Genomic DNA, 10409 nt, shown 5'->3' with positions numbered 1-10409 from the left:
GCTCGTGTGGAGATCTAACATATACATGTGTGTCTCTGTTTCTGCTCTAACCCATGCCACTGTCTCTGGAACCGAATGTGCCTCGCTCTAGCGAGGTCCCCCTAACAGCCAGTAGGAACCATCTGTATTCGGATTTGTCGCTTTGTGGTTTTGGAGATGAGCTCAAGGCCTTTCGGTGTCCATCCTCTCCTCCCCCTACCTCTCACTGTGACATCCCACTCCTGCAGGTCGGGGTATGGATCTTTGATTTCTGTCTGCCTCCCCAAACTGCCACAGAATGCACTGCTACGTGCCCACATAGCACCGAGAGCCTTTTGAAGAATCTGCGCCAGCAGCTCCAATGCCGGGCCAAGCCTGCTTTAGGGGGACAGAAGGTCACCCTACTGGCTAGAGTCAGGACCTCGTCCCTTTACTCATTCATGTCCTTATCCTAATAACCAGATAACTGCGTGTGTGAGGACGCATATGTGCGCAAAGTGCCGAGTGCATAGGAGTCAGATCTGTTAATAGCCTGATCCAAGTTAGTAAGGGCTGTTGGAAAACAGGAGCCAGGAAAAGCAGACACGTGGCAAATGGTCCATCTGCCTCGGCCTAGAATCCAAATATTACAGACCTGATGTCAGGAACGCAGATGTAACTGCCGGCTGGGGTTCCTGCCAAACTTCTTCAGAACTTTCCCTGGTGCAGCTGACACCTATTTGAAAGTTTCTCTCTCCTTCTACCCACTGAGATAATGTCCGTTTTCTCTGACTGGTGTGGAGGGGGAAAATAAAAATAAAACTTAGCTGTGTTTCCTAGACTCCATTAGCCTGTTCTAGGGCAGTTACAGAAGAGCATGTCTGTGCCTCTCCCCATGTGCTCACAAACATCTCTCGCACTTCGGGTGGTATCTGCTGACTCTCTCAACCCTTCCAGGGGTAGCTGCTGCTGAGGCCACGGATGCCGGAGACCAAGCTGTCTGGGAAGAGGCCTCAGACCTCCCATCACCTCTGCTGCTGAAGTGGGCTGTGCTGGTCAAGAATTCTTGGATGTTGGGCAGCGCAGGTGGCTCAGCGGTTTGGCACCACCTTCAGCCGGGGCCTGATCCTGGCTGGAGACTCGGGATCGGGTCCCAGATCGGGCTCCCTGCATGGAGCCTGCTTCTCCCTCTGCCTGTGTCTCTGCCCCTCTCTCTCTCTCTCTCTGTGTGTCTCTGATGAATAAATAAATAAAATCTTAAAAAAAAAAAAAGAATTTTCAGGTGTCACCTGGCACTTGGTGACATCCAATGAAGCCAAGGTTTTAGAGCAGCCCCCTCATGCCAGAGTTTGGGCTCATTGTCGGGTGTGGGTCCTGAAGGACAGACTCCAAACTTGCCCTTCCTTCCTCTTTGCTGCATGTCTTTGGCCAACATCATTCCCCTCAGTCTTTTCTCCCCTGGGGCACGTTCTTTCTCCACATATCCTAGGGATCTCAAATGAAGAGACCCCGGGTGCAGTGAGGAAGTCTCCCCAGGTGACTCGCTTTAGTATAAAACAGGATGGGCTCATTGGGGACTTCCCAGAGCCCCTGAACACATACACAGACAGACCCCCACATGTCCACGTCCCAGGGCTTAGGGTACTTAGAGGCTTTTTTTTTCCATTTCCACTTGATAACATCTATTACATCAGATTAAATATTTGGGGAGACACAGGTAACCCAGTTACAACTGAGTCCGAGTCACAGCCCACTCCATAATGAGAATCACAATCAAAGAAGCCCGATCTCCTCACGTTTTTAAAGAAGTTTAATACTTACCAGTGCCTCTTTCAACAAAAAAGTCAAAGGAACTCAATTCACAGGTCCCACTAAGAATTTAAGGTAATCTTTCCCCATTCCTCTGATTCTCAATATCCCCTCACATACCCCAGTGTGTCTGAATCCTTCCCCGGGAAGAGTCCCATAGTCATTTGTGCGAGTTCTCAGCTTTCCTTCCCCCTTCCTATCCATCCATCTCTGTTCTTTCTTCCTTGCCATGAGTGAATGAATCTCTGCTCATTGGATATGCAATGCGTGCATCCTTGCTTCTGTCTGCCTCTCACCGCCCCTCGTTGGAATTCTGCATCACCCAGTCCAAGGATTGAACCTCAGGGAGATTCAGTAACCTGCCTCTCAGGCTAGAATTCTTCACATAAAATGGGAGACAGAGAGAAGTTGAGCATGCCAGACTGTGTTCCCTAAGTGTTTGGGGCTGGGGCCTGCGGGGGACAACTGTGACGCTGTGACTCTCACATTAATACTTTTTGTCTCCAATACACAAAGATCAAGGTTGAGGGTTTGTGGGGTTTTTAAAGATTGTTTATTTATTTGAGAGAGAGAGCATGAGCAGAAAGAGGGGCAGAGGGAGAAGCAGACTCCCTGCTGAGCAGGGCACCTGATATGGGGCTCCATCCCAGGACCTGAGCTGAAGGCAGATGCTTAACCCACTGAGCCACCCAGTCCTCCCCTAAAAGGAGGATTCTAAACCACTTGAGATCTAGGCACTACAGGCTTAGGGAAATCCAAATATGAATTTGTCTGCTGACCAACCTGGATGGCAGGACCGCAGTTTTGTGGTCAAGATCATGCTTCATACTACGTCTTGTCGCACTTAGTCTCAAAGGGCTTGCTCAGATGAGGGAAATGGGGTCTGAAGAGTGGACTTTCTTCTGCCAACCTCCAGGAAGAGCCTGGTCTGCCACATACCTTGCGGAGCTCAGAGGGTTCAGGGGCCCAAGGGACAGATGGATGTCTAGACCTTCCTGCAGGGGATCAGGGTCAGAAGGAAGGAAAGGGATCACCTGAAGAAGGAAGGACTGGGAGTAGGCTTGGCGGGGGCTGAGCTATGCCTGCCCTTCACCTCCTCTCCCCAGTCAGGTGGCAACCTACCCTCATCCGCCAATGCAAAGAGAAAGGTGCAAGACCCCTTCCCAGGACTTACAAGGCTCAACAAAGCCTGCTGGTTGCTAAGCCAAGTCATAAGTATAGAAATAGGAAGAAAATCATCTGCCATAATTAATATGCCATAGTTTCTGTCCACCAAAAGCCCATTCCAGAGATCCATCTTCTAAAAAGATTTCATTGTCTCTCCTTATGAAAAAAACAAAAAGACTTTGTGTGCCTTTTTTACATAAATTAGTAGAAAGAAAAATAGAACAGCAAAGAGTCAGAAAACAGTGTTCTAATTTTGACTCCTCCACAGTTTGGCTCTCAAGTTGGGATTTGTCTGCAAAATTCTGTGTGTCACATACCCAGCAGCCCACTGGCTGGGGCAGCCCCTCCATCCCAGCCTCCAGCCTGATCGCCTAGAGCCTGCCTGGGTTCAGCGGCCCAAGCTCTCAGATGTAGGAAAAGAGGACACTTCCTTCATAGTAGTTTTATTTAAAGAAGAAGAGGAAAAAAGAGGAAGAGGAGGAGGAAGTGCTATAATCTGAGGGCTGACAGTAGTAAAGTGGCTGAATTGTAGAGAGGCGCTCTCAGAACCCCTAGAACACTGACTGTCTCTGTTCCAATCTTGGCAGCCCAACAGCTGAGTGACCTCTGGCCAGTTACTTAACTTCTCAATTTCTTCACCTGCAGTATAGGTGATCTCCAGTGTAAACATTACAGTGTTGTTTTGGGAATCCAATGAGTTAGTGTATGTAAAACACTTGGAAGTGTATCTGGTACATCTCAAGTGACAGGAAGTATTAGGTAGCATTATTACGGTTTAGTAAATTCCAGCATAGAAACAAACAGACCATTATAGCCTCATCACAATAATTTTTTTTTAAGATTTTATTTATTTACTCATGAGAGACACACACAGAGAGAGGCAGAGACACAGGCAGAGAGAGAACCAGGCTCCATGCAGGGAGCCCCATGTGGGACTCAATCCCGGGACTTCAGGATTGCACCCTGAGCCGAAGGCAGGCGCTCAACCACTGAGCCACCCAGGCATCCCTCATCACAATAATTTTATGAACCTTTCTAATGACATGGAAATGCTTTCACCTAATTGCTAGCCCTCAATGTTAGAATTAAAGTGTTTATGTGCCATTTCGAATCACATTTAAAGATTACAGAAAATATATAGAATTACAACAAAATGCTAATTGGCTATCTTTGATAGTCAGATTATGAAATATTTGAATTTTTCCGTACCTAAGTTTTCCATGAGAGCCTGTATTCATTTTAAAGAAAATGTCTATTTTAATTTTTTTTAAATAATTCTAGTGTCTGAGTTGGATGTTACCAGGCAAAGCGTCTCTATCAAAATGTTGCTTTTCCAGTCTGGATATTCCACACATTATACAGTAAATTCTATTTTTGATGGAAGAAAAACATTCTTTTGTCAGCCATAAATTACTCTATCCTTACCCCACCCCACAAAAGTTATAAATGCTTCTCTCCTTGGTAGGTGTTTCTCCTGGGGCTGCATTCCACAACTCCATGGTAGGTATCTAGTTTTGCTATTCCTCTGAGGGTCCATCCATCCTGAAGACAGCTGTTGCTTGAAGCAAGAAGCTTTGTCAACCCCACCTGCTTCTATCACCCAGTCCCGCAGATCATATTTACCAAAGTATTAAGTATTTGATGACAGAATGAGCTAAAGGCCAAAAGATGACAGGTAAGCCTCTCTTCTATTGCCGGTCCATTCCCCCCCTCAAGGTAGAAAACTTCTTGGAATAACAAAACCTGAACAATTCTGGCCCCATGTTTAAGCCTCAGCCTCCCTATCTCCCTATCTGCAATTCTCTAGAACATTCCTGGGATGGAAGCTCCCACTTTGACTCTCATCTTTGAGGTTTATTGCCAGTTTCAAGGAGTTGGAATTTATTCCAGTATTTATGAGTTTACATTTCTGTAGGTCAGAAGAGCTTATCTGCTAAGTATGTCACAGGACTTGATCTCTTAGTTTCAGCATCCAACCCAAGACAAATACCTGAACAAGTGTTGTCATCAGAGGCCTAGGTGATAGCACCATCAGGAACTCACATACTCTCTGAGTCTAGCACCACAGAAGATAGAGTTCAGCTGCAGGCCACTCACACATGAGCTCTACTTTGTCTTGTGCTTCTTGTTCCCCCATTTCTTGGACTTTTTCACTTTCTCTGGACTCATCAAAGTCATGCATTATTATAGCTGGAAAAGAGTTGAGCCCTGTTCAACACCACATAGCTGATATAGCTGGCTAGAAGTAGTAGTAGTAGTAGTAGTAGTAGTAGTAGTAGTAGTAGTAGTTGTAATAGTAGTAGTAACAGCAGCAAATACAGACAGCATTCACTATGGACCAAGCACTGTTCTAAGCTTTTAAATATAGTAAATTATTTAATCTGCACAACAACCTTATAAGATAAATATTATTATGTTCATTTCTTAAGTAAGAAAATCATGACCCAGAGAGGTTAAGTCACTGACAAGGTTCAGAACAAGTCTCTCCAAAACATGCCATTTGGCATGTTGATTATTTTGAGCTTGAGTCAATCAAGTCCCAAAAGACTCAGGAAGAGATTTTACTTTCTACTTAACTGTCTAAAAGAACTTGGATGAATGATCTGCTCCTGGAAGGGAGTTATCAGAAGTAACCACAAAAAATATGGGCTAGGTGTGGTAAGCTGGAGGAGGTCAAATTCTTCTTTGTGGCATGGCAAACACTTGTTTACCAAACATTTGTTCTTCCCAACTTCCCGTGAACTGTGTTCCTCCCTTTTGTAGTCCCAGACCCCTAACTGCTTCTCTTTAGCTAAGAATGGCATATAAATCTCAGAGGCCTCACTGCCTATGGGTCTTATATTCTTAGAGGTCCCCATATGTACATAATTAAATTTGTCTCATATAATTTGTCTTACGTTAATTTGATTTTTGGACCAACTAAAGAATCAGGAAGAGTAGAGGAAAAATTTTTTCCTCTCCGACATAACTTCTCCAAGGTCACACAGAGTCAGAACTCAAGCCCACTTAGGTGATGCCAAGACCCTTGGTCTCTCAATTCACTACTCAGTGTTCTTCCCAAAACACCAGGCTGTTGCCTAGAACTCAAAAGCTAATATCAGCAGCCAAAACTCTCGGAATCTTCCACCTGAGTCAGCTGGGCCAGATGAAAACCAAACAAAATCATCACACAGGTGCAAAAATGAGTCCATTTAACTCTATCTCAATAAAATGTTCTGACCCTCTGTTCTGTGTGCTAGGTGCTGGGACATTTATTCTGAAGTGAATAAAAATAGGGGCACTGCTTTGAAGCAATTTACAAAGTAATAGGGAAAGCTGGAAGAAGCTAAGTGTTGAACATCAAACCACAATGAAACAAAGATTCCTGGTCCTCCACCAAGCTCTCCTTCAGCAGCACTAACTTTCAAGGTTAAGATCTTCAGGTGAGGCTGTAATTAGCAAAAAAGGGGAAGCGAATTAACCTTGGCCCAAAATCTCATCAGGGCTTACAAGAACAAGCCAGTATTAATCCCATTTTAGAGATAAGGTCTCTGAGGCTCAGGATGATCACTGATTTGCCTCTAAGCTCCTATGTTGCCAATATAGAATTTGAAATCCCTTTTGGCCCCAAAGCAGATGCACTACCCACCCAGCATATAGCACTCACTCCTTCCACTCCCTCCATTCCCTAGACTCATCTCCCAGCAGAGCCTTTACCCATGGGTTCCATTTGGGGAGTGATTGATGAGGATTTCTGAGCAATGTCAGCCCCTCCTCCAGGCTGGCCTGGCTGCTTCGCCATTCCAGAACAAACACACGTTTGATCTACGAGGCTACTTTCTTGCCATGAAAGGATGTGTCTCCCAAGTGACCTCTTCCTTGGTAGTTGGAGAGAAAGTGTGATAAAAAGCAAAAGCCATGTCCTTTGAAGATAATTCATACATTGGCCAAGAGATGCGATAAAGTAGCTAGAAATCCAGCACAGGCTACAAACAACTCCACATTAAAGGCACCTATGTTTAATAAAACTAATAAATCAAATGCTGTTAGGTGGCGCCTCCTGGCTCTGTTTTAGGCCTATAATTGGTGCACATGGATAATACAGGAATAAAAGACATTGAGTCAGCAGAGGGACCGCTAACCTCTGGTGTGCTCCTCGAGTATTTCCAGGATTATCTCCATGATTTGTTAGGGGAGGTTTATCGAAAGTAGAGTCCCTTTCTTAGAAAAGTGCCAGGCTACCAATCTATGCCCCTAAATGGGGACGATGCCCTCTCTCCAGGATGTCCAAGTGTCATGAAAAAGTCGGAGAGGAAGTTAAAGGAAAGGTAGGAAAGAGGAAAAAAATAATTTAAGTATATTGCTTTGTTGTGCATCTCATATGTGCACTTCCTGTGCATTTTCTGAGTTAATCCTCACAACAACCCTGCGAGCTATGTGACATTATCCCCTATTACAGAAGAGAAAAGATGTGTCAGTTGTCCAATGGCGGAACTGGCTGACTCCCAAGACAGTGAAAGAAGACACCAAAGAGGCTTGGTGTATTGAGCCTGGAGAAGACGACTATGAGGATAGCTCTACAATTGTAGGTCAGTCTAAGGTTATTCTTTAAAGGATGGGAACCCATTTGCATCAGACCAGAGGAGAACAAAGGATGAGGGCTTGGGTGCAGACAGGAGGAATCAGCAGTAGCCATCCATGGGGGCTGGTGGACCTAAAAGGAAACGGTAGAAATTTCCTTTCCTGGGGAAAACCAAAATCTGCCAGATAGCTTGTTGCAGTAACGGTGTAGAAAGGACATTTGACAAGGTCCATGCCTGGGAGCTGGCACTTACAAGCAGCGTGACTTTCAGCTAGTCCCAACCTCTCTGACCTTCAGTTTGCTTTGTACAACAGAGACAGTAATAACTAATTTGAAGTATTTGGGAAAAGCGGTAAATGAAATGATGTATATAAAATGCTTGGTAAACACTAAAGTGCTCTCAAGCATAAGGATTGTTATGACTATACCTTTCTGGAACTTTTAATACAGAATCCAACCCAGAGACAGAGGGATGGACTAAATGACTTACTGTAGCTTCTTTTTACCACCAGAAGTAGATTATTCAAAGCTTCAGAGTAAAGTCAAGCTGCTTCTAGGGATCATTAGCTTTATAGCTTTCAGAAAACCTCAGCCTAAAATAGAGATTGCTTATTCTTCCCCCTCTCCCCAGTGAAAGGTTTCAACGACATATTCAGCTCCAGCTCCATAGCATAGCAGAGTTGAGAGTTATGGAATGGGTCAAGGTCACCCTCCTTCCACAAGGAAGAGAGGCAATTCGAATCAAGAGTTGGAGGGTTGTAATGCTGAAGGGAATTCATGATTTGGGGGTAGGAAAAAATGGCCTTTTGCCTCAGAAGCCATTTAATGCCATGAGATGCCAGGGCCCTTTTCAGAGGCCAAATTAAAAAAAAAAAAAAAAAAAAAAAGACTGTAGGACTATGGGCTTAATTATTAGACCAGATTGATTAGTCAAGGACAGATGGCTTGAGGTCTATTCCCTACTCTTCCTGAAACGTACCAGATACACAACACGTTCATCTCTTAATCAATATTGTAAATAGTTCTCTCCTTTCATTAAATGAGAGAGTGCATCAATCTTTAGCGATGAGCTATTACGATGTCAGTTGCATGATGTCTATAGAAAGATCTCTACAAGCTGGTGGGGAGGCATCACTGAAAAACTTTAAGAACTGCACAGAGGTAGCATGTAGAAATAGAAATTGGTATAGATACCCTTGGCATGATGAATTCTAATGACAAAGCAGTCCGAGATCTGATCTGTCATCTGTTTCACCAGTGAGAAGCCGCAGGGACTTCCCAACTACATCCTTATTTTCTCAGTACTCCCATCAGAGAGCTTTCTGATTTTTATTTTTTATTTTTTTTACATTCATTTTTATCCAAGTTCGATTTGCCAACGTATAGTATAACACCAGTGCTTATCCCATCACGTGCCCTCTTGAGTGCCCGTCACCCAGTCACCCAAACCGCTTTCTGATTTTTAACAGGAGAATAGTGTTTTGGCTTTTTTTGAAAGAGTTTTGTTATAATTTGGATAAACTGTTCCATACAAGTCACCAAGAATCCTTTACATGACTAGTGAAATCACCAGGAGTGGTTGCATTTATTAATAACTTTGCAGATTTAAGGCTACACTAACATCAATCTGGCAGAGGAAACACCATCCTCTGATGGTGGACTTGAGCTCAGACCACACAGGGGCACTACCCGAGGGTCATTCTCCTACCTGGCTCCTGGCTGTTAGGTAGAGCCTGCAAAGTTGGAAGGGGTGGGCTCACTCAGCCGTCCTTCCCAGTGCCAATGGTCTCTATGGGGTCCTCCCTGTACAAAGCACTGTGCTGAGTAGTGGGTGTCAAATATCTACCTCAACCCCTGCTTCCCCTCGGGGAACAAAGCTATGTTTTAAGGTACAAATGGCAAACCAGATTTGGCTGTTTCAGTGCCATGTGACTTTTTTTCTTAAGATTTTATTTATTTATTCATGAGAGGTACAGACAGAGAGAGGCATCGACATAGGCAGAGGGAGAAGCAGGCTCCTTGAGGAGACTCAATGCGGGACTTGATCCCCGTACTCCAGGATCACGACCTGAGCCAAAGGCAGATGCTCAACCACTGAGCCACCCAGGCAATCCTGCCATGTGACTTTGATGGGTATTAAAAGTTATAAAAGTTTAGATGAGGGAGAAAATCACCTTGACATCAGGGTGATCAAGGTGATTCTGGAAAAGTTGAGGAGAACTCACTGTATTTTGTTAGCTATGGGGAAACGGCCTGCCCATAGAGCAGTATTATGTAGTTAATTTTCTCAGTGTTCTAAGGGATTTCCCATCTGCCTCATGGACCTCTGACCCCAGTTTTAGCAGCAGGAAATTCCAATGCCTACAAAGGCATATTATTTGGTATAGCACTGGATTTTAAACTTGGCCTTACCTGTCTCAATGTAATACTGCCATTCCTTGCATTGTGTGCTTTTCCTCCTTTTTAAAGTGTGTTTCCACTGTGGGACTATTTCGTTCTCATAGGATATTTGAGGTCAAACAGAAATTCTTAAGCTGAAGTAACTGAAGTCCAGAGAAGTTGTTCGGGACCACACAAGAGCAGAGGCAGGCCCAGGACCTGGGGCCTTCCGACCCCCTCTCCAGGTGGGGAGACAAATGCATCAATTGCAGTTATCTGGCACCAAGGCAAGCGAGTGTGATCAATGATTGTTTGCCAAGGGTCCACAGATCCTTGGAGAAAAAGGCACTATCATAGTAAAACATATGAAGCTAATTAGTACCAGGGCAGTTCCTCGAAGATGGCATTTCATCAGAAGGTCTCCTTGAGAGGCTCCTCAAACAGTAGGTGGCTCTGTAAAGCCAGCTTTTCCTGTGGTGCAGAAATCATAACCACAGTGTGGCCATGCATCTCTTTCTCGCAGCAGAGATGAGAA

This window comes from Canis lupus, chromosome 6, assembly GCF_048164855.1.
Source record: "Canis lupus baileyi chromosome 6, mCanLup2.hap1, whole genome shotgun sequence".
NCBI lineage: Eukaryota > Metazoa > Chordata > Mammalia > Carnivora > Canidae > Canis > Canis lupus.
The sequence above is the reverse complement of the archived record's forward strand: the minus strand, read 5'-3'. Positions refer to the sequence as shown.